General features: G+C 40.4%; 1 protein-coding gene across 1 annotated transcript in view; it reads right to left on the bottom strand.

The window, feature by feature from the left end:
• The window catches only part of LOC106088715 (protein decapentaplegic), a 332,467-nt gene that overhangs the window by 261,211 nt on the left and 44,149 nt on the right, over positions 1-27,107 (bottom strand). The window lies entirely within an intron of this gene.

Here is a 27,107-nt window from a genome sequence, read left to right as displayed (position 1 = left end):
AATCTGCTATGGAACAAACAAGGTTATGGACCAGGAGACAGTTAATTGTGCCACCTCCTTAATATCCGGCTGGATAAGGATATACGATATTTTCTTCACAAAAGAACACATGCCACCCGCTTATGCCACCGACATAGATATTAGGGCTAGGTCATGGAAAGCAATTACTATCATTGTAAGCAGCTGTAATGGGTTTTGGTAGAAAATGGAGCTAAAGCAAAGAATATGGCACCAACGCTCAGAGTTTTCAAAAAGAGAAGATTGGGAACTATAACGTTGAGAGATATTGGCTAATAGATGCTAATACTAATATAGTGGGCAGTTTAGGACAGTGAGTTGTGTTCAGGCGCTCGAAAACCTTCTGCAATTTGGCCCAGATCGGTCCAGATTTGGATATAGCTGCCATATTAACCGATCTCTCGATTTAAGGTTTTGGGGTCATTCAAGAAGCTTTTATTGTCCGATGTCTACGAAATTTGGGACAGTGAGTTGTGTTAGGGCCTTCGACATCCCTCTTCAATTTGATCCAGGTCGGTCAAGATTTGGATATAGCTGCCATTTAGACCGATCACTCGATTTAAAGTCTTGGCCCCATAAAAGGGGAAGTAATAATCCGATTTCGCTAAAAATTTGACACAGTGACTTATGTTAGGCTTTTCGACATCTGTGTCGTATATGGTTCAGATCGGTCTATATTTAGATAAAGCTACCAAAAGAACAATATTTATACCCTACACCACTACTGTGGTACAGGGTATTATAACTTGTAACACCCAAAAGGAAGAAAGATAGACCCATTGATAAATATACCGATCGACTCAGAATCACTTCCTGATTCGATTTAGCTATGTCCGTCCGTCTGACTGTCTGTCTGTCCGTCTGTCCATGTTAATTTGTGTACAAACCACAGGTCGCAATCTTTATCCAATCGTCTTCGAATTTGGTATGGCCTACAGACGAAGCTTATTGAAATTGAAAAATATCGGTTCAGATTTGCATATAGCTCTTATATATATGTTCGTCTGATTTGCAGTAATACTGCAATAAAATGGTAATTTGTTAACCGATTTTCTCGAAACTTAGCAAAAATGATTTTCTTATGACTCCCGACATTACAGGTGAATTTCATTAAAATCGGTTCAGATTTGGATATAGCTCCCATATATATGTTCGTCCGATTTTTAGTAATAATGCAATAAAATGGTCATTTGTTATCCGACTCTCTCGAAAATTGACAGGAAGGATTTTCTTATGACTCTCGACATTACTGGTGAATTTCATGGAAATCGGTTCAGATTTACATATAGCTCTCATATACATATAACGCCCGATTTTCACTCCTAGAGTCACAGCAAGCGCATTTATTGACCCATCTTACCAAAAAGTTTGCAAAACGTTTTCCTCGACGACTGACACAATATCTGGGAAGTTTGCTGAAATCGGTTCAAATTTAGATATAGCTTCCACACATATGTTCGTCCGATTTCGAGTAATATTGCAAGAAAATGCTCTTTTGCAACCGATTCTCTCGAAATTTTGCAGGAAGGATTTTCTTATGACTCTCAATATTACTAGTGAATTTCATAGAAATCGGCCCAGATTTAGATATAGCTGTTATATATATATATATATATATATAGATTTTCACCCAAGAGCCACTGCAAGCGCATGTTTGACCAATCTTGCCGAAATTTTGCACAACGTTTTCCTCGGCTACTACCAAATGGGCCATATCGGTTCACATTTAGATAAAGCTCCCATATAAACCGATCTCCCGATTTGACTTGTTGAGGCCCTGAAAGCTCCAATTTTTGTCCGATTTAACTGAAATTTTGCATGTAGTGTTCTGTTATGACATCCAACAACTGTTCCTAGAACGGTCCAAATCGGCATATAACCTCATATAGTTCCCATATAAATCGATTTACGGATTAGACTTCTTGAGTCTTGGATGCCGCAATTTTTGTCCGATTTGGTTGAACATTGCACGTGGTGTTCTTTTATGACTTCCAACAACTGTACCAATATAGTCTTTAAAAATAAAGATATTGCGCTGAAATTTTGCACAGATTCTTTTTTTTCCATAAGCAGGTTAAGTTCGAAGATGGGCTATATCGGACTATATCTTGATAAAGCCCCCATATAGACCGATCCACCGATTTAGGGTCTTAGGCCCATAAAAGCCACATTTATCATCCGATTTTGCTGAAATTTGGGGCAGTGACTTGCGTTGGGCCCTTCGACATCCTCCGTCAATTTGGCTCAGATCGGTCCAAATTTGGATATAGCTGCCATATAGACCGAACCTCCGATTTAGGGTCTTAGGCCCATAAAAGGCACATATATTATCCGATTTTGCTAAAATTCGGGACAGTGAGTTCCGTTAGGCCCTTCGACATCCTTCGTCAATTTGGCCCAGATCGATTTAGAGTTGGATATAGCTGCCATATAGACCGATCCTCGGATTTAAGGTCTTAGGCCCATAAAAGCCACATTTATTATCCGATTTAGCTGAAATTCGGGACAGTGAGTAGTGTTAGGCTCTTCGACATCCCTCGTCAATTTGGCCCAGATCGATCCAGAGTTGGATATAGCTGCCATATAGACCGATCCTCGGATTTAGGGTCTTAGGCCCATAAAAGCAGCATTTATTATCCGATGTAGCCGAAATTTGGGACAGTGAGTTGCCTTAGGCTCTTCGACATTTTTCTTCAATTTGGCGCTGATCGGTTCAGATTTGTTTATAGCTGTCATATAGACCGATCTTTCGATTTATGGTTTTGGGCCCATAAAAAGCGCATTTATTATCCGATTTTGCTGAAATTTGGGACAGTGAGTTGTGTTAGGCCTTTCGACATTCTTCGTCAATTTGGCCCAGATCGATCCAGATTTGGATATAGCTACCATATAGACCAATCCTCGGATTTAGGGTCTTAGGCCCATAAAAGCCGCATTTATTATACGATTTTGCTGAAATTTGGGACAGTGAGTTGCCTTAGGCCCTTCGACATCTTTTTTCGATTTGGCCCTGATCGGTTCAGATTTGTATATAGCTGTCATATAGACCGATCTCTCGATTTAAGGTTTTGGGCCCATAAACAGCGTATTTCTTGTCCGATGTTGCCGAACTTTGGGACAGTGAGTTGTATTGGGCCCTTCGATGTTTGTCTTCAGTTTGGCTCAGATCGGTCCAGATTTGGATATAGCTGCCATATAGACCGATCTCTCGGTTGAACAATGACTTGTACTTATAAGCATTTGGTCTAAATCGGATGATATGTCTATATAGCTGCTATGGGGCGTAAGGTATGCATTTTTCACTGGATTTTGACGACAGGTGGTTCACATATATACCCGAGGTGGTGGGTATCCAAAGTTCGGCCCGGCCGAACTTAACGCCTTTTTACTTGTTTTAATTTCTATGCTGTTCCCATCGAAATCCACTTTGATAATCGGTATTCCTAGATAAAATGTTACTCAAATACTTATAAAAAGACCTTTACCCCATCTTAGCATCTTAGCATGGCAATGACGACACCAGTTTCTCATCTTAATTGATAAAAACAAATGCTAATTTAATAAATGTTACAAAATTCAAATGTAAACACTCGGTGTTACTTATTGATACACAAACATATTACAGGTGGTGGCAATACCGTCGACATAGACTTAACGAAGGAACAACGCAATTTTCACACGTTTCATAGAAAAACCGGCGCAAAAACCAATTCAAAAAGGCATCGAAAAAAAATTACAATTCAATTTCAAATTTGACTTCCGTGAAGTGTTGTATGAAAATGTTTGTAAACAAAAAATAAATTAGCCAAACTAAGCGAAGAAGAAAAATTAAACAATAATTGAAAATAACACAATTTAATAAACAAAAATAATAAATATAAAATTGAAATTTGTAATAAATAAGATTTACTAACATATATATATTCAATATTTCAATGGATTATAGATGGCGTGTAGGTAAACATAATAAATTGTTGCAGAATTTACCCATTAAAAAAAAATACTCTGTGTATGGAAATATAATTTTGAGAATATTGAAGTAAACTTTCAAAAAAAAATTTCAAGCTAATAAATCTAACAAAAAAACAAGTAAGAGCGAGCTAAGTTCGGCCGGGCTGTCCGTCCGTCCGTCCGTATGTCAGTCGAAAGCACGAAAACATTCGAAGGAGTAAAGCTAGCTGCTTGAAATTTTGCACAAATACTTTTTATTCTCATCCGATTTGGCTGAAATTTTGCATGAGGTGTTCTGTTATCACTTCCAATAACTGTGTTAAGTATGGCGCAAATCGGTACATAACCTGATATAGCTGCCATATAAACCGATCTGGGATCTTGACTTCTTGAGCCTCTAGAGGGCGCAATTCTCATCCGATTTGGAATAAATTTTGTACAACGGCTTCTCTCATGACCTTCAACCTACGTGTCTAATATGGTCTGAATCGATCTATAGCTTGATACAGCTCCTATATAAACCTATCTAGAGCCCCTACAAGGCGCAATTCTTATCCGAATGAACTGAAATATTACACTGGGACTTTTACAATGTTCTGCATTCATTTATGGTTTGAATCGGACTACAACTTGATATAACCCCCATATAGGCCGATCTGCCGATTTAGGGGTTTAGATCCATAAAAGCCACATTCATTATCCGATTTTGCTGAAATTTGGGACAGTGAGTTGTGTTAGGCCCTTAGACATCCTTCTTCAATTTGGCCCAGATCGGTCCAGACTTAGATATAGCTGCCATATAGACCGATGCTCCGAGTTTGGGTCTTAGGCCCTTAGGGTCTTAGGCCCATAAAATCCACATTTATTATCCGATTGTGATGAAATTTGGGACAGTGAGTTGTGTTAGGCCTCTCGACATCCTTCTACAATTTGGCTCCGATCGGTACAGACTTAGATATAGCTGCCATATAGACCGTATACTTTAATCTGATTTTGTATACCAGATTCGCAATCTACTCTTGAATGCCTTTCATTTGAGCCCCATATTGATATGAACCTTCAATTTCTCTACTTGGATTGGATTTTTGGGGATTATTTTATCCAATGTGTAATACCATATTCGCATTCTACTCTACAGTACTTTGCATTTGATACCCATATTGTCATTATCGGCCATTATGTTTTTGGGGTAACGGGGGAGGGTACGGCCCCTTCCGATATAAACAAATTATAAAACCTGTTCCTCCCCCTGCCCATATCCGCAATCAACTCCCAAATACATTTCAATTTAATCCCATTTTACCATGATCGTCCAATAAACCTATTTTAGCGGGTTTTTGAAGTCACGATCCAAAATCGGTTTATATGGCAGCTTTATCAAAACATGGATCAATATGACTCATTTACAATCCCAATTGACCTACACTGATAAGAAGTATTTGTGCAAAATTTCAAACACCTAGCTTGTCTCCTTCGAATGTTAGCGTGCTTTCGACAGACGGACGGACGGACATGGCTAGATCGACTTCAAATATCATGTCGATCAAGAATATATAAACATTATGGGGTCTTAGAGGAATATTGGGAGTTGTTACAAATAGAATGACGAAATGAGTATACCCCCATCCTATGGTAAAGGGTATAATTAAAACAATTTTCTAATGAAACATGTTAAAGGGTACTGCCAGGCCGAACCCTAGGAACCCTTTACCATGGATTCTGCTGAAATATGAGAGCTATATCTGGTTACAGACCGACTTTGGGCGGTACACAGCACAATTGTTGAGAGTCATAACAGAACTTTATGTGCAAAATTTCAGCCAAATCGCACGAAAACTGCTGCTTTCAGGGGCTCAATAAGTCAAATCGGGATATGGCTTTATATGAGAGCTATATCAGATTATAGACCGATTTGGACCGTACTAGGCACAGTTATTGGAAGTCATAACAGAATATTATCTTCAAAATTTGAACCAAATCGGATGGAAATTAAGGTTTCCAGGGGCTCAAGAAGTCAAATCGGTAGGTCGGTTTATGTGGGGGCTATATCAGGTTATAGCCCAATTCGGACCGTACTTAACACAGTTGTTGGAAGTCATAACAGAACACTATGAGCGAAATTTCAGCCAAATCGGTCCAAAATTACGGCTTCCAGGGGCTCAAGAAGTCAATTCAGGAGATCAGTTTATATGGGAGCTATATCCAAATCTGAACCGATATGGCCCATTTGCAATCCTCGACGACCAACATCAATATTAAGTCTCTGTGCTAAATGTTAAGCGACTAGCTTTATGCTTTCGCCTGCTATCGTGATTTCGACAGACGGACGGACGGACATGGCTATATCGACTCAGAACGTCGAGACGATCAAGAATATATATACTTTATGGGGTCTTAGACGAATATTTCGAGATATTACAAACAGAATGATTGGATTAGTATAGCCCCATTCTATTATGGTGGGTATAAAAAAAATCCTCATAAACCAAACAAAAAATATTTTTTTCGAAACCAAATTTTTAAAAAATTTTTTTAAGTCATATCTTATAAATGAAAATTTTTTAAGAATTTTTTTTACCAAATTTCTACAGAATCCCCTTACAGATCATATTTTATAGCTCAAAAAATTTTCCCACTCAACATTGACATTCAACTTATTCCATTTTTTCCCCATACCCCACCTGTGCAATTCCCTTGTCATGACATGGCGCAAGGGTCCACCAATGATTGTTTTGATGTCTTTTTAGATTCCACATTTCTTGTTGTCTAAATTGATAATAATGACATTTGCATACTGTGTTTGGAATCCCGAAAATGTACCATCACATGAGAAGCTGCTGCCTGCTGCACACCCCTGGGGTGTGCGAACGGGTATTGGGATGCGTTTAGTTGTGTACACCTGCTGCGATTTTTATGCACAGCCACGTCAAAGATTGAAAGAATTTGAAAGCCCGAATGAAGAAAATAACCAAAAGAAAACAAATTCTTAATCGATTGAATTAAAAAAGTCATTAAATGCCAAAACAACAACAGCCACAATAGCAACAGCAGCAGCACTGGCAGCACAGGCAGCCGCCTCAACAATGCCATCGATATTCGAACGAAACAAAAAACCAAAACGCTATTAACCCAATGCCATTGATTATTATCTGGGAATGGGAAATCAACACTGGATTTGAATGCTCTCCCGAGCACAAATTTTTTACAAAACAAAAAAAAAAAACAACAAAAAAAAACCCAAAAAGCAACAACAACAGCCTGATCACAGAAGGCATTCAAATCGTGAAAAAAGTATCATAAGCTTGGGAAAAAGTTTTTTCTTGGGGGGGGGGGGGGGATTTGTTAACCTAGCCAACAAACCCCCCATGGTGGTGTCCTGGGGCGAAATACTTATGCCACGAGCAGCAAAATCTCAAAAATGTTGTACCACAAAATGATGCGTAGATTAGACGCAATGCTCCTCCAATGAATGGTTGGTTCCCAAGACGATTATGATCTTGGCAATGTTATAGACTGCCGCTGATTGTTAATGATCATGATGATGACGATGACGATGATATTCAAAACGAACTAAGGCCAACGTTATGTATGAACCGACGAACGAACGAACGAGCGAACATATCAAAAAGTTCATTGCTGTTGCCAGCGTAGTAGTTGGCGCTACAGTTAATAAAAAACACGTGCTAAGTTCGGCCGGGCCGAATCTTATATACCCTCCACCATGGATCGCATTTGTCGAGTTATTTTCCCGGCATCTCTTCTTAGGCAAAAAAAGGATAAAAGAAAAGATTTGCTCTGCTATTAGAGCGATATCAAGATATGGTACGGTTTGGACCACAACTAAATTATATGTTGGAGACCTGTGTAAAATGTCGGCCAATTCGAATAAGAATTGCGCCCTTTATGGTCTAAAAAGTAAATAAAGAAATTGATTTATATGGGAGATGTATCAGGCTATAGACCGATTCAGACCATAATAAACACGTATGTTGACGGCCATGAGAGGATCCGTCGTACAAAATTTCAGGCATATCGGATAATAATTGCGACCTCTAGGGGTCAAGAAGTCAAGATCCCAGATCGGTTTATATGGCAGCTATATCAGGTTATGAACCGATTTGAACCTTATTTGACACAGTTGTTGAACGTAAAAATAAAATACGTCATGCAAAATTTCAGCCAAATCGGATAGGAATTGCGCCCTCTAGAAGCTCAAAAAGTCAAATCTCCAGATCGGTTTATATGGCAGCTATATCAGGTTATAAACCGATTTGAACCATACTTGGCGCAGTTGTTGGGTATCATAAGAAAACACGTCGTGCACAATTTCATTCCCATCGGATAAGAATTGCGCCCTCTAGAGGCTCAAGAAGTCAAGACCCAAAATCGGTTTATATGGCAGCTATATCTGATTATGGACCGATTTGAACAATACTTGGCACAGTTGTTGGGTATCATAAGGAAACACTTGGTGCAAAATTTCATTACCATTGGATAAGAACTGCGCCCTCTAGAGGTTCAAGAAGTCAAGACCCCAGATCTGTTTATATGACAGTTATATCAGGTTATGGACCGATTTGAACCATACCTGGCACAGTTGTTAGGTATCATAAGAAAACACGTAGTGCAAAATTTCATTCTAATAGGATAAGAATTGTGCCCTCTAGAGGCTCAAGAAGTCACGATCCAAGAGCGGTTTATATGGCAACTATATCAGGTTATTGGCCGATTTGAACCTAATTTAGCACAGTTGTTGGATATCATAACAAAACACGTCGCGCAAAATTTCATCCCCATCGGGCAAGAACTGCGCCCTCTAGAGGTTGAAGTAGTCAAGACCCCAGATCGGTTTATATGGCAGCTATATCAGGTTATGGACCGATTCGAACCATACTTGGCACAGTTGTTAGATATCATAACAAAACACGTCGTGCAAAATTTCATTCCAATAGGATAAGAATTGCGCCCTCTAGAGGCTCAAGAAGTCAAGACCCAAGATTGGTTTATATGGCATCTATATCAAAACATGGACCGATATGGCCCATTTACAATACCAACAGACCTACCCTAATAAGAAGTATTTGTGCAAAATTTCAAGTGGCTAACTTTACTCCTTCGAAAGTTAGTGTGCTTTCGACAGACGGACGGACAGACAGACGGACGGACAGACGGACGTACAGACGGACGGACATGGCTAGATCGACATAAAATGTCGCGACGATCAAGAATATATATACTTTATGGGGTCTCAGACGTTTAGTTCGAGGTGTTACAAACAGAATGACGAAATTAGTATACCCCCATCCTATGGTGGAGGGTATAAAAATATAAACCCAAATTAAGAGTAACAATATTTACATAACCTTGACCATTAAAAGGCATATTAAAGCTAAACACAACAAAAATAAATAAAAACTGAAAAAAAAAGAATAACGCCAGAAGAAAACTTACTGTTCAATAAACAGTGTTCGAAAGCCATAAATCATGAAAACAAAAAAAAAACTTAAACAATATCGCGAAATTGCGTCGAAATTTGATATTCATAAAATAAAATTGCCTGAATTTTCCAGCAGTTTTGGTTCAATTGCATGTTTTATGGAATAAAAAAAAATTTGTATAGATTTTAAGGGGATTTTGGCAGTATTTTTCAAATCCTATGAATGGCCAAATATTTTACATTTCTTATATCCATAAGGCAGTTTCGCTTGGGGAGTGTTGACATCCAACGAATGCCATTAATTAAATGAGAACAAACAAAATTCGGTTACAATATACGAAACGCAAAAATGTTTGCGTGTCATAGTGTAATCAATCTCCATTAATGATCTGAATGATTTTAATGAATACGAATACGAGTAAATTAATTGGCACAGTGGTTTAATGCAAGCATTGGGGAGGGGGAGATTTGAATTTTTGCTTTGAATGTCGCATGCCAAATTTTCAAACAAATCAGTTAAAGGTGGCGTCGGTGTGTATGAGGGGCATATAGCTATACTAGCTGGCGTGATGGGCTTCGCTACACCAATGAGTGTTTGCGGCCGCCTCTTGACATGGTCCAAATTTGAAAATAACTTATATTCGTATTTAATTCTCAAATAACTTTCATTGCAAATTTGCCAAGGAACATTCCATTAGGAAACAGGGGGAAAAGTTCTTTGCGGAAAAGTTTTTACATGCCAAAGTTACTCACAAATGTCGCCAGCATAAGGAGGAGATAACCACCGCTGAAAATTTGTATGCCAGGATTCGAGCCCAGGCGTTTAGCGTCAAAGGCGGAAATAGGTTAGGTTAGGTTGAAAAGAGGGTGCAGATATTAATCCGCCCCATGCCACTATGGACATATACCTAAGCCAGTAATCGGCTTGTTGTGCGCTCTACAAACTATAAAGTAACCTGTAAAAAGAAAATTTTTAAGTTAGGAATTCCGTGCTACTTACAAAATCCTTAATTGCTTTCAATACCACTCCCCTAAGTTGGTTCATGTCTGATATTGTGTCTCCACCTAAGTACCGGTGTCTGTTGGACGCGAAAGTCGGGCAATGACAAAGGAAATGCTCCAATGTCTCATCATCTTCCCCGTATGCCCTACACATGCTATCACTTGCCCGCACCGATTTTATATAAGTGAGCTCGTAGTTCTATGTGTCCCGTTATGATACCAATAACTACACTGACCTCCTTTTTGCTCCCTTTCAGTAATAGCCTCGTCATCTCACGATCTGGATCCCCCCATAGGATTTCCGCCGTCCTACCGACCATTTCGCTGTTCCATAATGTTGCATGCACATTCGTCGTCCACTCCCTTAACTCGGACTGCGTCGACCCGAAAGGCTTTGGGTTAACCAAGTTTTTTAACGGCAATCCTCTAGCCTTCACCGCCAAATCGTCTGCCCTTTCATTCCCCCTCACTCCGTTATAGCCCGGCACCCAAATGATGCGGATTTTGCCATCCTCAGAGAAGGCGTTAATCTCCTTTTTACGCTGGCGGACATGCTTAACTCTGCGCTACGGCCTCCTACCTTTCCTTAGAATCCCATATTGCCCCGTTTGGAATCCATGTCCATCAATGGTATAATTTTGGGTTGGTGCGACTCCCTAGGGAATAGATCTCAATTTTTATACCCTAAACCGTAGGATGGGGGTATACTAATTTCGTCATTCTGTTTGTAACTCCTCGAAATATTGATCTAAGACATTTTAAGTCGATCCAGCCATGTCCGTCCGTCAGTCCGTCCGTCAGTCCGTCCGTCCGTCCCTCCGTCCGTCCCTCCGTCCGTCCACCCGTCCGTCCGTCCCTCCGTCCGTCCCTCCGTCCGTCCCTCCATCCGTCCCTCCGTCCGTCCCTCTGTCCGTCCCTCCGTCCGTCCCTCCGTCCGTCCCTCCGTCCGTCCCTCCGTCCGTCCCTCCGTCCGTCCCTCCGTCCGTCCCTCCGTCCGTCCCTCCGTCCGTCCGTCTGTCTTTCGAAAGCACGCCAACTTTCGAAGGAGTAAAGCTAGGCGCTTGAAATTTTGCACAAATACTTTTTATGAGCGTAGGTCGGTTGGGATTGTAAACGGGCCAAATCGGTCCATGTTTTGATATAGTTGCCATATAAACCGATCTTGGATCTTGACTTTTTGAGCCACTCGAGGGCGCGATTCTCGTCCGATTCGACTGAAATTTTGCACATGGTGTTTTGGTATCACTTCCAACAACTATGATAGGTTAGGTAAGAGTGGAAGTCCTTTACAGACTCACTTAGACAATTTTAAGTCCATTGTGATACCACAGTAGCGACAGACCAAGGCTTCTGCCGGGAATCGAACCCACGACCCCTGCACTGGTAATGCTAACACTCTACCAACTCAGCTACCGGGGCGACAAACAAATGTGCTATGTGCGCTTCATAACCTGATATAGCTGCCATATAAACCGATCTGGGGTCTGGATTTCTTCAGCTTTTAGAGGGCGCAATACTTATCCGATTTGGCTGCAAATTTGAACGTGGTGTTTTGGTATCATTTGCAACAACTGCCCTTAGTATGACTCAAATCGGTTCATAACGTGGTATAGGTGCCATATAAACCGATCTTGGACTTTGACTTGAGCCGTTGGAGGGCGCAATCTTATCATCTTATTTGGCTGAGATTTTGCATGAGGTGTTTTCTTATGACTATCAACAACTGTGCTATGTAAGGTGCAAATCGGTACATAACCTGATGTAGCTGCCATATAAACCGATCTGGGATCTTGACTTCTTGAACCTCTATAGGGCGCAATTATCATTCGACTTGGCAGAAAATTTGTACATCGGCTTCTCCCATGACCTTCAAGGTACGTGTCCAATATAGTCTGGTTTGAATTCCATACTTTCCCGATCGGCCTACATGTCCGCTTATGGGTGGTTTTTTGGGGGGGGGGCGCCCCTTTTGGGAGTTGACATCAAATTCAAATATAAGTTTCGTATTCTACTTACTATCTACTCCAATTAACTTTCATTGTACTCACCACCATAGGATGAGGCAGAGCCGTAGCCAGTATTTTACTTTGGGAGGGGTCCTACCCCACATTTTTTCAAAATCGAAAATTGTCAATATCCATCCGTAACTGTGAAATTAATAAAGATACCCCAAATTTTTTTTAGAAGATTGTGGGCGCTCTTGGGAGCAAGAACAGACCCACAGGCGGTGACATTTGGCCATAAAGTCAGAGCTGTATTTTGCACTGATTGCCAACACACTATTAATAGGGAGATCCAAATCTTTCAAATCCTTCAAAGTGTGGTTGTCTTTGCCAATATCTTAGTTTAATAGTGAAAGTGTCAGTGTCGCGGTATATATGGTATACGTACGATCTACCAATGTATGGCCCTTGAAGCCTCCACTCCTAATATGGCCGATGAGCTATTCTAACCAAATGACGAAACGCGTTCCATAGTGGTTGGTTTGTGTTGTAATCTCTGCTTTTCCATTGCCAAAATCTTCTATCAGTAAGCTCGTCTCGAAAGAGAAACAAAACGAAACGTAAAACGTTCTCTCGATCATCCTTGTTCAGTTCCTAGAAGATTTCATCTTTGCTGGTTTGACAGAAGTTTGGTATGTAGAATAAAATTATGCACTACAACTTTACTTATTTTGTAAAAAAGTTTAGCAGAATGCATGGTGGTGGGTTCCCAAGATTCTGCCCGGTCGAACTTAGCACGCTTTTATTTGTTTTATACCCATATAACCCCAATCGGTAAACAGGTAATTTTTGGGAGTAAGCGGGCCCCCGACACTTGAGGTCATATTATTATATGAAGTTCGTATTCTACTCTTAAATACCTTTCATTTGATACCCATATTGTCCAATCGGTAAACATGTCCGTTTGGGTGGGTTTCGGGGTAGGGCGTCCCCCACGGTTGGCCCCCGATTTTGGGTCTTAGACCCATAAAAGCCACATTTATTACCCGATTTTGCTGAAATTTCCCACCGTGAGTTGTGTTAGGCCCCTCGACATTCTTCTTCAATTTGGCCCATATTGGTCCAGATTTGGATATATCTGTCATATAGACCGATCCGCCGATTTAGAGTCTTAGACCCATAAAATCCAAATTTATTATCCGATTTTGCTGAAATTTGGAACAGTGAGTTGTGTTAGGCTACTGGACATCCTTTCTTAATTTGGCTAAGATCGAATCAGATTTGGATATAGCTGCCATATATACCGATCTGCCGGCTTAAGGTCTTAGGCCCATAAAAGCCACATTTATTATCCGATTTTGTTGAAATTTAAAACAGTGAGTTACGTAGGCCACTCGACGTTCTTCTTCAATAAGGCCTGATCGGTTCATATTTAAATATAGCTGTCATATAGACTGATCTCTGCATTTAAGGTTTTGGGCCCATAAAAGGCGAATTTATTGTCCGATGTTAGCGAAATTTGAGACAGCGAGCTGTGTTAGACCCTTCGACATCCTTCTTGAATTTGGACCCGATCGGTTCAGATTTGGATATATCTGCCATATAGACCGATCCGCCGATTTAAGGTGTTGGGCCCTAAAAAAGCGCATTTTTTGCCCGATTTCGCGGAGATATGGGACAGTGTGTTGCGATTGGCCCTTCGATATCCTTCTTCTATTTGGCCCAGATTTTTATATAGCTGCCATGTAGACCGATCTCTCGATTTAAGGTTTTGGGCCCATAAAAGGCGCATTTATTGTCCGATGTCAGCGAAATTTGAGACAGCGAGCTGTGTTAGGCCCCTCGACATATTTCTGCAATTTGGCCCAGATCGGTTCAGATTTGGATATAGTTGCCATATAGACCGATCTCTCGATTTAAGGTTTTTGGCCCATAAAAAGCGCATCTATTGCCCGATGTCACCGAAATTTGGGACAGTGAGTTATGTTAGGCCCTTCGACATACTTTAGCAATATGACCCAGATCGGTTCAGATTTGGTTATAGCTGCCATATAGACCGATCCGCCGATTTAAGGTATTGGGCCCTAAAAAGCGCATTAATTGCCCAATTTCGCGAAGATATGGGACATTGTGTTGCGATAGGTCCTTCGACATCCTTCTTCCACTTGGCCCAGATCGGTTCAGATTTGGATATAGTTGCCATATAGACCGATCTCTCGATTTAAGGTTTTTGGTCCATAAAAAGCACATTTTTTTGTCCGATGTCAGCGAAATTTGAGACAGCGAGCTGTGTTAGGCCCTTTGACATACTTTTGCAATATGGCCCAGATCGGTTCAGATTTGGATATAGTTGCCATATAGACCGATCTCTCGATTTAAGGTTTTTGGTCTATAAAAAGCGCTTTTTTTTGTCCGATGTCAGCGAAATTTGAGACAGCGAGCTGTGTTAGGCCCTTCGACATACTTTTGCAATATGGCCCAGATCGGTTCAGATTTGGTTATAGCTGCCATATAGACCGATCTCTCGATTTAAGGTATTGGGCCCTTAAAAAGCGCATTTATTGCCCCATGTCACCAAAGTTTGGGACAGTGAGTTATGTTAGGCCCTTCGACATACTTTTGCAATATGGCCCAGATCGGTTCAGATTTGGTTATAGCTGCCATATAGACCGATCTCTCGATTTAAGGTATTGGGCCCTTAAAAAGCGCATTTATTGCCCCATGTCACCAAAGTTTGGGACAGTGAGTTATGCTAGGCCCTTCGACATATTTTTGCAATATGGCCCAGATCGGTCCAGATTTTTATACAGCTGCCATATAGGCCGATCTCTCGATTTAAGGTTTTGGGCCCATAAAAGGCGAATTTATTGTCCGATGTCAGCGAAATTTGAGACAGCGAGCTGTTTAAGGCCCCTCGACATATATCTGCAATTTGGCCCAGATCGGTTCAGATTTGGATATAGTTGCCATATAGACCGATCTCTCGATTTAAGGTTTTTGGCCCATAAAAAGCGCATCTATTGCCCGATGTCACCGAAATTTGGGACAGTGAGTTATGTTAGGCCCTTCGACATACTTTAGCAATATGACCCAGATCGGTTCAGATTTGGTTATAGCTGCCATATAGACCGATCCGCCGATTTAAGGTATTGGGCCCTAAAAAGCGCATTAATTGCCCAATTTCGCGAAGATATGGGACATTGTGTTGCGATAGGTCCTTCGACATCCTTCTTCCACTTGGCCCAGATCGGTTCAGATTTGGATATAGTTGCCATATAGACCGATCTCTCGATTTAAGGTTTTTGGTCCATAAAAAGCACATTTTTTTGTCCGATGTCAGCGAAATTTGAGACAGCGAGCTGTGTTAGGCCCTTTGACATACTTTTGCAATATGGCCCAGATCGGTTCAGATTTGGTTATAGCTGCCATATAGACCGATCTCTCGATTTAAGGTATTGGGCCCTTAAAAAGCGCATTTATTGCCCCATGTCACCAAAGTTTGGGACAGTGAGTTATTTTAGGCCCTTCGACATACTTTTGCAATATGGCCCAGATCGGTTCAGATTTGGTTATAGCTGCCATATAGACCGATCCGCCGATTTAAGGTATTGGGCCCTAAAAAGCGCATTAATTGCCCAATTTCGCGAAGATATGGGACATTGTGTTGCGATAGGTCCTTCGACATCCTTCTTCCACTTGGCCCAGATCGGTTCAGATTTGGATATAGTTGCCATATAGACCGATCTCTCGATTTAAGGTTTTTGGTCCATAAAAAGCACATTTTTTTGTCCGATGTCAGCGAAATTTGAGACAGCGAGCTGTGTTAGGCCCTTTGACATACTTTTGCAATATGGCCCAGATCGGTTCAGATTTGGATATAGTTGCCATATAGACCGATCTCTCGATTTAAGGTTTTTGGTCTATAAAAAGCGCTTTTTTTTGTCCGATGTCAGCGAAATTTGAGACAGCGAGCTGTGTTAGGCCCTTCGACATACTTTTGCAATATGGCCCAGATCGGTTCAGATTTGGTTATAGCTGCCATATAGACCGATCTCTCGATTTAAGGTATTGGGCCCTTAAAAAGCGCATTTATTGCCCCATGTCACCAAAGTTTGGGACAGTGAGTTATTTTAGGCCCTTCGACATACTTTTGCAATATGGCCCAGATCGGTTCAGATTTGGTTATAGCTGCCATATAGACCGATCCGCCGATTTAAGGTATTGGGCCCTAAAAAGCGCATTTATTGCCCGATTTCGCGAAGATATGGGACATTGTGTTGCGATGGGTCCTTCGACATCCTTCTTCCACTTGGCCCAGATCGGTCCAGATTTTATATAGCTGCCATATAGACCGATCTCCCGATTTAAGGTTTTGGGCCCATAAAAGGGAATTTATTGTCCGATGTCAACAAAATTTGAGACAGCAAGCTGTGTTAGGCCCCTCGACATATTTCTGCAATTTGGCCCAGATCGGTTCAGATTTGGATATAGTTGCCATATAGACCGATCTCTCGATTTAAGGTTTTTGGTCTATAAAAAGCGCTTTTTTTTGTCCGATGTCAGCGAAATTTGAGACAGCGAGCTGTGTTAGGCCCTTCGACATACTTTTGCAATATGGCCCAGATCGGTTCAGATTTGGTTATAGCTGCCATATAGACCGATCTCTCGATTTAAGGTATTGGGCCCTTAAAAAGCGCATTTATTGCCCCATGTCACCAAAGTTTGGGACAGTGAGTTATGTTAGGCCCTTCGACATACTTTTGCAATATGGCCCAGATCGGTTCAGATTTGGTTATAGCTGCCATATAGACCGATCTCTCGATTTAAGGGATTGGGCCCTTAAAAAGCGCATTTATTGCCCCATGTCACCAAAGTTTGGGACAGTGAGTTATGCTAGGCCCTTCGACATATTTTTGCAATATGGCCCAGATCGGTCCAGATTTTTATACAGCTGCCATATAGGCCGATCTCTCGATTTAAGGTTTTGGGCCCATAAAAGGCGAATTTATTGTCCGATGTCAGCGAAATTTGAGACAGCGAGCTGTTTAAGGCCCCTCGACATATATCTGCAATTTGGCCCAGATCGGTTCAGATTTGGATATAGTTGCCATATAGACCGATCTCTCGATTTAGGGTTTTTGGCCCATAAAAAGCGCTTTTATTGTCCGATGTCACCGAACTTTGGGACAGTGAATTATGTTTAGCCCTTCGACATATTTTTGCAATATGGCCCAGATCGGTCCAGATTTTTATACAGGTGCCATATAGGTCGATCTCTCGATTTAAGGTTTTGGGTCCATAAAAGGCGCATTTTTTGTCCGATTTTAACGAAATTTGGGACAGTGAGTTGTGTTAGGCCCCCCGACATCCGTCTTCAATTTGGCCTAGATCAGTCCAGATTTGGATATAGCTGCCATATAGACCGATCTCTCGATTTAAAGTCTTGGCCCCATAAAAGGCGTATTTATAATCCAATTTCCCTGAAATTTGACACAGTGACTTATGTTAGGCTTTTCGACATCCGTGTCACATATGTTTCAGATCGGTTTATATTTGGATATAGTTACCAAAGAGACCAATATTTTGTTCTACAAAATTGAACAATGATTTGTATTTATAAGACCACTCAATGTCCGTGCCGAATTTGGTCCAAATCGGACCATATTTTGATATTACTGATTTGGGGGCATAAATTATGCATTTTTCACCGGATTATGACAAAAGGTGTTTTACATATATAAGTGAGGTTGTGGGTATCCAAAGTTCCGCCCGGCCGAACTTAACGCCTTTTTATACCCACCACCATAGGAAGGGGATTTACTAATCTAGTTATTCTGTTTGTAACACCTCGAAATATTCTACCCTATAAAGTATATATTTTCTTGATCATCCCGATGTTCGGAGTCGATCTAGCCATGCCCCTCCGTTCGTATGTCGAAATCACGATAGCGGTCGACCACATAAAGTTAGCCACTTGAAATTTTGCAAAGATACTTAACATTGACACGACACTTACTCCTTTGAATTTGGCACATTCTCCAACTGTTTGCTTCATTTTGCCATAGTTGAGCATGCTAGTATTTCAAAGATTTCTTTGTAGTTCGAAATGCCTTTAGCCAATGGTTTTGCCTTCTTGCCCACTGTAAATTGCTAACTTGTTTTGATGGTGTAGTTCTACAATTGATGCCCGTCGGCTGTATGATGGATCTTTTGCCTACAAGTATGTTTGATGGCGTGCGCCCGCCTCCCTCTACCACAGCCATAGCACACATATGGCAGTGAGTGACAACAAACGTTGCCGCCGCCGCAGCGATATTTAATTTTAGCAAACATTTAGCGCATTTGTGCTATTTTTAAACATCAATTCAAATATTTCCATTGTTTATGGGCCCAGTGGAGAGAAACGTTTGCATATTTTGTGCCTGATTGAATGCTTATTGTTGTCATTATCATGTACCACAAAACTGGTACAACAACTGGTTGTTGTTGTTGCTCTACGTGTTGCTGTAGTTGTTGTTGTCATTGTATTATTATTGTTATTATTCGCATTATAATTATTATCATTGCTTTGGACTTATTTGGCTTTTGAATTTTGCAAATTGGCAATTGAAATTCCATTTTGAGAGTTGTCAGTTGTTGCTGTTGTGTTTATTTGCCATGTTCTGTAAAAAGACTCGTTCCCATCCTCCAGCCATATTTTGTGACTAGCAATTAGTGGCTAGCAATTGCAAATTGAGCCGCTCGAGCGGGAGCGGGAACTCTTTATTTGCAAAAGAAAACAAAAGTAGCCAAACAAATTTGCATTAAAATATTGCCTAATGTTTATCGCTCGTTCACTCACTCACTCGCTCGCTCGCTCTCATATAAACCCATTTCAATGGTAATAAATTTCACTTTTCTTGGGAAAATGTTCACTTTCTTGGCATTGGGTGAGTGGTAAAGATGAAAATTTTCGTTTAGCTACATCGATTGATGGCACAATTTCAGGAACTGTAGTTTTCTGGGTAGTCGTGTGTGGTGTAATGTTAATTCTTTTTAAATAATTAGTATATTGTATTTGACAGTAATGGAATGATATTGAAAACAGATGAGTGCTATTGATTCGAGATGTTTAGAAGTCAGAATAAAATCCAAAAAATTCTTACTAAGAATTAAACATCAAACCGATGGCTTTGACGGTGCAGGTCCATCAAGCTGAAGACACAACGAAAGAAATCTGGTAACGGATATACATTTTTTGCTAAGAATATGAAGAAAACATTTCCCCAAGGCGGCAAATGTGGAGAAATCACAAGCAATCCCCATACATAAGTAATACCGCTTAGCCATAAGGAAATTATCGTACCTGGCTATAGAAAACAGCCAAAAGGCAGCAGGAGCCGATTGATTATCAGCCAATCTACTTAATAGCTGCTATATTCTGTGGTAAACAAGAATTTTCAGCATATTATCATTCAGCTTGAACTTGAACGATCAACACTCATTGATATATAAGAAGTTTGCCCCTGTTCCGTAGTGGAATGTACATGGGCAAAATTGCATTTGCAAAAAATAAGGCCAACCGGAAGGAACACTCCATCCAAAAAACCCCCAAACGGATATGTAAACTGATTTGGACAGGGTGGCTATCAAATGAAATGTATTTAGGAGTTTGATGTTATAACTCACCTCAAGTGTCAGGGGACCTAACACAATTCACCTCAAAAGTCAGGAGACCGCCTAACATCAACAAAATCTTCTAAATGATTTTTAAACCTATCTTATAAGACACGTATAAAACTAATATTCAAAACTGTCTATCTAAATATCAAATTTATCCAGTTTGCCACTTCAGTCTAATACATTAGTCTAAATTGTCGATAGTGCTATATGAAAAAAACGAATCGAATCCGAATGGTCTCTATTTCCTAGTCGTCACAACAGATCCGTCAAAAATCCGCCTCTTCCTGTTTCCAGCATGATCTCAATGACCCAACAGGACCCCTATCAACGGGCCAGGGTCAAAATTTCTCAGCCTCAGGATATATGATGTCCTGTACAGCAAAATACTTGACCTGCATTTCACTGTATGAATCCACGCCATATTTGCGTACTCATCGCAAAAAGCGTCCACCATACCAAGAGGCTCGCATAGGGAAGGGTTCACCGATACAGCAGTACGATCTACGACCATTAGCGAATCATTCCACCCCTATGATGGCTCGGCAACCAGTAGAGCTGGATACCCTTCTTTATGGTTCGACAAGCTGCTGACCGATCTCATAACGAGTCTGGAACTCAAATGACTACACGCGAGATCTAAAGCGTTGCCTGACTCTCCGCAAATATCGTTATAGACCATTCTTGATCTGAAAAATAATCGCAGGTAATCTGCAACCATCCGAACTTAGTTGTGATACTATCTCAAGGTTGTTGGAACACATTCAAAAGTTAGTTGAGAGGCTATAACTCCCAACTATCTCAGCTTACTGAGGATATAACTCCCAACTAAATTGGGAATTGAGATACTGTCTCAAGAAAGGTGGGATACAGTCCCAAGTTAAATGGGACACTATCATACAGTCCCAAGTTAGCTGCGACACTATCAAACAGCCCCAAGTTAGCTGGGACACTATCACAAGTTTGATGGGGTACTATCTCAAGTTAGTTGGGATGCTATCCCAAGTTGGTTGGGATATTATCCCAAGTTGGTAGAGATACTATCCCAAGTTGGTTGGGATACTATCCCAAGTTACATGAGATACTATCCCAAGTCACCAGGGATACTATCCCAAGTCACCAGGGATACTATCCCAAGGTATTTGGGATACTATCCCAAGGTAGTTGGGATACTATCCCAAGCTATTTGAGATTTGGGATAGTATCCCAAGTTAGTTGTGATACCATCACAAGCAAGTTGGTTCACTATCACGAGTTTGATGGGATACTATCCCAAGTTAGTTGGGATACCATCCCAAGTTAGTTGGGATACCATGCACGTTAGTTGGGATATGATCCCACTTTAGTTGGGATACCATCCCACGTTAGTTGGGATACTATCTCACGTTAGTTGGGATACCATCCCACGTTAGTTAGGATTCCATTCCAAGTTAGTTGTGGATACCATCCCAAGTTATTTGGGACACAATCCCAAGTTACCTAGGATACTATCCCAAATTAGTTGGGATACCACCCCAAGTTAGTTGGGATACTATCCCAAGGAGGTTGGGATACTATCCCAGGGAGGATGCGATACCATCCCAAGTTAGTTGGTATATTATCCCAAGTTAGTTGGGATACTGTCCCAAGTTAGTTGGGATACTATCCCAAGTTAGTTGCGATACTATCCCAAGTTAGTTTGGATACTAACCCAAGTTAGTTGGGATACTAACCCAAATTAGATAGATAATTATCCCAAGCTGGTTGGAATACTATCCGAAGTTAGTTGGGATACCATCCCAAGTTAGTTGGGATAGTATCGCATGGTAGTTGGGATACTATGCAAAGTTGATTGGGATACTATCCCAAGTTAGTTGGGATACTATCCCAAGTTAGTTGGGATACTATCCGAATTTAGTTGGCATACCATCCCAAGTTAATTGGGATACTATCCCAAATAAGATACTATCGCAAGGAAGTTTAAGATGCTATCCCAAGGTAATTGGGATACTAGATTTGCACAGATTGGTTTTTGTCCATAGACGGGTTTAATTCGAAGATGGGCTATATCGGATAGTGCCCACGTATAGCTCGATCTCTCGATTAATGGTATTGGGCCTATAGAACGAACAATCCATTTTGAGGATATTTAGCACCTTGAGTGATGCTTATCTCTTCGATATCCGAACCAAGTATTGTCCAATTCGGACAATATTTGGATATAGCTTCTATACGTATAAGCCGATCTCCCGATTTTAGTCCTTGGCCTATAAAAACCGCATTTACTACTCCATTTTGCAAAAATTTGGCACAAGTTGTGTAAGGCCCCTCGACATACATGTCGAATATGGTCCCGACCTGTCATCCTGATTTAAGGCCTTGATCCAATAATTGGCGCTAAGTGTTAGGCCCTTCAATATGCCTGCTCAATATGGTCAAGAGTGATCATTATTTGGGTAGAGTTACCATATGTACAGATATCCATATTTAAGGCCTATGAACTATGAAAAGTGCATTTATTACCCGATTTCACCGAATTTTGGCCCAACAAGTTATGTTAAGCCCCTTGACATTTGTCGAAATCTGAAGCAAGTAGTATTAGGCCCCTCGGCGTTTGTGCCGAATATGGTCTAGATCACAAAATATTTTGATGTGGCTATAATACATACCAATCTTCCGCTTTAAGTTCTTGGGCCACAAAAGGCGCATTCATAAACAGATTTCACACAGAGGGCTACGTTAAGCTCTTCAACATCCCTGTTTAATATGTCCCGATTAAAGGTCTATGGACCATAAAGGACGCACTTATTACCTGATTTCGCCTAATTTCGGCACCACGGGTTATGTTACACCTCTTGACAATCGTTCGGAGCATGGTCGCAATCGAATCGCACTTATTACCCACTTTCGCACCTATTACCCAATTTCGTTGAATTTCGACACCATGGGTTATGTTACACCCCTTGACATTTGTGCCGAGCATGATCCTAATCGGATAATATTTGGATATAAACCGATCTACCGATTTCAAACCTTGGACCCATAACAAGCGCATATATTACCTGATTGGTCTGGGTTTTGGTTGTTTTAGACTACTATACATACTGAATATGGTGCAGATCAGACTATATTTGGATATGGCTACTATATAGACCAATCTTCGGTTTTATGGTCTGACATAGTGAATTTTGTTAGACCTCCTCAACGTTCCTAACATATATTGATATACCTGATCATCTTTCTTAAATGGTGTAGGTTTCACCGGACTTAAAGTAATTCGGTTAGTTTGTAGTATATCCGAGGTGGTGGGTATCCAAAGTTCAACCTGACCGAACTTAATTTGTTTTTAATTTTTAAATATATTTTTAATTGTTTCTTAATTTCTGCATTCCTCTATTAAAATAACAACAACATCATTCTCACACAAAATAAATTCACTATCCCAAAAACAAATGAAGAAAAAAAAAAAAACAAATGAGCAGACAAAAAAATGTTTATATCTGCATTTGATCGAACAGATGCGATAACACAATGAAGATGCGCAATAATTTGCAGATGCGTTTTAGCTACCGGTCATTAGCAAATCGCCAGCCACAGCGATCACAACACATTGGCTTGCCTACACACGAGTGGCTGCATGCCTGACTGCCTGCCTGGCCAAACAAGTTGACAAACTATTCACAATCTAAGACCGGACTTTGGATGGCAGCCACAGCAGCATCGCATATTTCAGTGAGGCTTGGACACATTTTTCCATACAGGTTTGGTTTACATGCACTCGTAAACATATCCATCTACATCTAAGGGGTATTTGGAAAATTTAGCTTGTAGAAATCGCTGTAGCCATCAAGAAGATTATTGGGATGTTGAAATTGGAATTTGATAGAAATATAAAAAATTTGTATGACAAATATTTTCGTTGGAATTGTTTTTGTTTTTCAAAGTTTGAGTTTTTAAGATAATTTTACTGAAATTTGAGATCTTATTTTCAGAGAATATTTCTTTAAATTTGTTTCTTCTTTTAGGTATTTGAATACCTTTCATTTGAGCCACATATTGGCATGGTCGAAAAATTTTTACCCTTTGGGGGCAGTTTTGGGGAAGGGGTGATGCCCTAAATACATGGTCCTACATTTGGATATCAAATTCGTATTCTATTCCCAAATACCTTTATTTGAGCCCCATATTGCAATGGCCAGTAAAAAATTGCTCATTGTGGGGTATTTTGGGAAAGGGGTAGACCCCCAGAAAATTGGTCCCGTAAGTGGGTATCAATTCTTGCTCTACCCCCAATTCATTTCAGTTAAGCCCCACATTGGCATGGTCGGTAAATATGCCCGATTTATGGGCCCTGAAAATATATCAGCAACGTGCTCCATTCTCATATATTTGAACCCCATACTGCCATTGGTCTCAAAATTGAAATACAAATTCGTTTTCTAATCTCAAATACCATTCACTCAAACCCCTTATTGAAAAAGCCAGGAAATATGTCCGGTTTGGGGTATGGACCCTAAAAACTATGAATATCGAGCTTCACTGTCTTGAAGACCCAAATTGTCTTGTTGAGCAAATTCGTCCTACTTGAGGGTTGTTATGGTGGTGGGACGTCCCCTAGACAGTTGGTCCCGAATGTTAATGTCAGAATTATGGTCTACTCCCAAATACCCTTCATTTGAGCTCCATTTTTCCAGAGTCGGCAAACATGACCGGTTTGGGGGGTGTTTTGGGCGATGGAGCGGCCACTCAGTGACTTGGCTTTGAAAATATATGTCAGATTCGTGTTCTACTCAAAAATACATTTTATTTGAGCCCCATATTGTAAGCAAATATACCTACTTGGGTGGTGTAATGGGGGTGGGTGGCCCCATAGACACTTTTCCCGACCATTGACATCAGATTCGTGCTTAACTTCCAAAGACCTTTCATTTGAGCCCCATATTGCTATGGCCGTAAATTTTTCACCTTTGGGGGATGTTCTCTGGGATGGGCGGCCCCCTCCAAACACTTGGTCCCACATCTGGCTATTACATTCGTATTCTACACTGAAATACCTTTTATTTAAGCTCCATATTGCTTTGGTCAGTAAATAAGTCCTATTTTGGGGGTGTTTCGGGGAAGGGGTGCACCCCCCGAAACTTGTCCCAAATTTAGATATCAGATTCATATTTTACTCGCAAATATCTTTCATTTGAGTCCCATATTGCGGTGGTCGGTAAATATGTCCGATTAAGGGCTGTTTTGTGGGTTTGGGTGGTCCCCCAAACACTTGGACGTAAAATTGAATATCAGACACGTTTTCTACTCCTTAATACCTTTCATTTGAGTCCCATATTGTCGTGATTGGTGTGTATATATATTTGGTAGGTTTTGGGGTGGGGCGTCCCCCCTAGGTTCCCTATACGAAATTTGGATAATAAATTTTTGTTTGTAGGTTACTAGCACACAAAATTTCGCTTAAATCGCATCACCCATCTCCGAGATCTGGCGTTTCTGAAAGTTTGGGTTTGGGGGGAGGGCCGCTCCCCCTTCAGATATCAAAAAATTCAGTAACCTATTTTCACCACGAGATCATTATGAACCATCAGTGAAAATTTCAAGAAAATCGGTTCAGCCGTTTTTAAGTCTATAAGGAACACACAAACAAACAAACAAACACAAATTGATTTTTATACCCCACACCACTACTGATTCGATTTAGTTCTGTCCGTCTGTCTGTCTGTCCGTCTGTCCATGTTAATTTGTGTACAAAGTACAGGTCGCAGTTTTCATCCGATCGTCTTAAAATTTGGTACAGCCATGTTTTTCGGCCTAGAGACGAAGCCTATTGAAATTGGAAAAATTCGGTTCAGATCTGGATATAGCTCCCATATATATGTTCGTCCGATTTTCAGTAATAGTGCAATAAAATGGTCATTCGTTAACCGATTCTCTCGAAATTTGGCAGGAAGGATTTTTTTACGGAAATCGGTTCAGATTTAGATATAGCTCTCATACATATATATCGGTCGATTTTCACTCCTAGAGCCACTGCAAGCACATTTATTGACCAATCTTGCCAAAATATTGCACAACGCATTCCTCGACGACTACCACCATATAAATAGAGTGTGATCAAAATCGGTTCAGTTTTAGATAGAGCTTCCATATATATGTTCGTCCGATTTTCAGTAATAATGGAATAAAATGGTCCTTTGTAAACCGATTTTCTCGAAATTCGGCAGGAGGGATTTTTTTACGACCCATTACTGGTGAATTTCATGGAAATCGGTTCAGATTTAGATATAGCTCTCATATATATACATCGCCCGATTTTCACACCTAGAGCCACTGCAAGCGCATTTATTGACCAATCTTGCCAAAATATTGCACAACGCTTTCCTTGACGACTACCACAATACAAATAGGGTGTGGTCAAAATCGGTTCAGATTTAGATATAGCTCCCATATATATGTTTCTCCGATTTTCAGTAATAATGGAATAAAATGGTCATTTGTAAACCGTTTCTCTCGAAATTCGGCAGGAAGGATTTTTTTACGACTCTCGACATTACTGGAGAATTTCATGAAAATCGGTTCAGATTTAGATATAGCTCTCATACATATATATCGGCCGATTTTCACTCCTAGAGCCACTGCAAGCACATTTATTGACCAATCTTGCCAAAATATTGCACAACGCTTACCTCAATGACTACCACAATATACATAGTGTTTGGTTAAAATCGGTTCAGATTTAGATATAGCTCCCATATATATGTTCGTCCGATTTTCGGTAATAATGCAATAATATGGTCATTTGTAAACCGATTTTCTCGAAATTTGGCAGGAGGGATTTTCTCTCGACATCACTGGTGAATTTCAAGGAAATCGGTCCAGATTTAGATATAGCTGTCATATATATATATATATATATATATATATATATATATATATATATATATATATATATATATATATATATATATATATATATATATCGTATATATATATATATATAATTTGTAATTTGCCATAATGTTGTCATCTGAAAACCATGGTTTTTACAGTTTGAAAATATATGCTCGCCGAGGTCCATCAAAATTGGTTCAGAATTGGATATAGGTCACACATTGTAT

This window comes from Stomoxys calcitrans, chromosome 3 (assembly GCF_963082655.1).
Source record: "Stomoxys calcitrans chromosome 3, idStoCalc2.1, whole genome shotgun sequence".
Taxonomy (NCBI): Eukaryota; Metazoa; Arthropoda; class Insecta; order Diptera; family Muscidae; genus Stomoxys; species Stomoxys calcitrans.
Note: the sequence above shows the minus strand (reverse complement) of the source record. Positions and strands in the feature narration are given on the sequence as shown.